Below are 1,299 nucleotides of genomic sequence, written 5' to 3'. Positions count from 1 at the left end.
GTTGCAGTGTGTCAGTTCTTTGAAGGAAAGGAGCACATTACACTCTTGCAGCATGTTTTCTACATCTCCAGGAACAGATTTCAGATGGTTCGGAATGCAGCACCGGAGCCCGTGCTTCAGATCCACATTTTCTTAGTGCATTGATTTTTAGAGAAGAAGCTTTATAAAGCAAAAGTAATTCTCACATGTCTTTTCTGTGTTTCGGAATTTCAATATCGAGTTCTTTTTTTAATATTCCACTTAATTACCCAGTGAAATCATCCTCTCTTACATAAGATTTCAAAAAGGAAGAAATGTGGTTAAACCAGCAGCACAGCTTTTAATAGCTTGTGGTTTCATTCTGTCCTGGCTTGGACAGTGTTTGCTTTAGGTAAATCTCTGTTGTGTCATCTTCAGCAGTCTGCAAGATAGAGCCCCTGAGTTTTAAACGGGTTGTTGATGATGCTTCACAGAATCACAGAATCACAGAATTGTAGGGGTTGGAAGGGACCTCTAGAGATCATCGAGACCAACCCCCCTGCCAAAGCAGGTTCCCTACACCAGGTCGCACAGGTAGGCGTCCAGGCGAGACTTGAATATCTCCAGAGAAGGAGACTCCACAACCTCCCTGGGCAGCCTGTTCCAGTGCTCCGTCACCCTCACCGTCAAGAAGTTCTTACGCACATTCGTGCGAAACTTCCTGTGCTGCAGCTTATGTCCGTTTCCCCTCGTCCTGTCTCCACGTACCACTGAAAAGAGACTGGCCTCACCGCTATGGCCGCCACACCTCAGATATTTATAAACCTGGATCAGGTCCCCTCTCAGTCTTCTTTTCTCAAGGCTAAACAGACCCAGTTTACTTAGCCTTTCTTCATAGGGGAGATGCTCCAGGCCCTTCACCATCTTTGTGGCCCTCCGCTGGACTCTTTCCAAGAGATCCCTGTCTTTTTTGTACTGGGGAGCCCAGAACTGGACACAGTACTCCAGATGAGGCCTTAGCAGGGCAGAGTAGAGGGGGAGGATCACCTCCCTCGACCTGCTGGACACGCTCTTCTTAATGCACCCCAGAATGCCATTGGCCTTTTTGGCCACGAGGGCACACTGCTGGCTCATGGCCAACCTGTCGTCCACCAGGACACCCAGGTCCCTCTCTGCAGAGCTCCTCTCCAGCAGCTCATCCCCCAGCCTGTATTGGTGCATGCAATTATTCCTCCCTAGGTGTAAGACCCTACACTTGCTTTTGTTGAACCTCATCCGGTTTCTTACTGCCCAGCTCTCCAGCCTGTCCAGGTCTTGATGAATGGCAGCACAGCCTTCAGG

Source organism: Meleagris gallopavo, chromosome 3 (assembly GCF_000146605.3).
Source record: "Meleagris gallopavo isolate NT-WF06-2002-E0010 breed Aviagen turkey brand Nicholas breeding stock chromosome 3, Turkey_5.1, whole genome shotgun sequence".
NCBI lineage: Eukaryota > Metazoa > Chordata > Aves > Galliformes > Phasianidae > Meleagris > Meleagris gallopavo.
The sequence above is the reverse complement of the archived record's forward strand: the minus strand, read 5'-3'. Positions refer to the sequence as shown.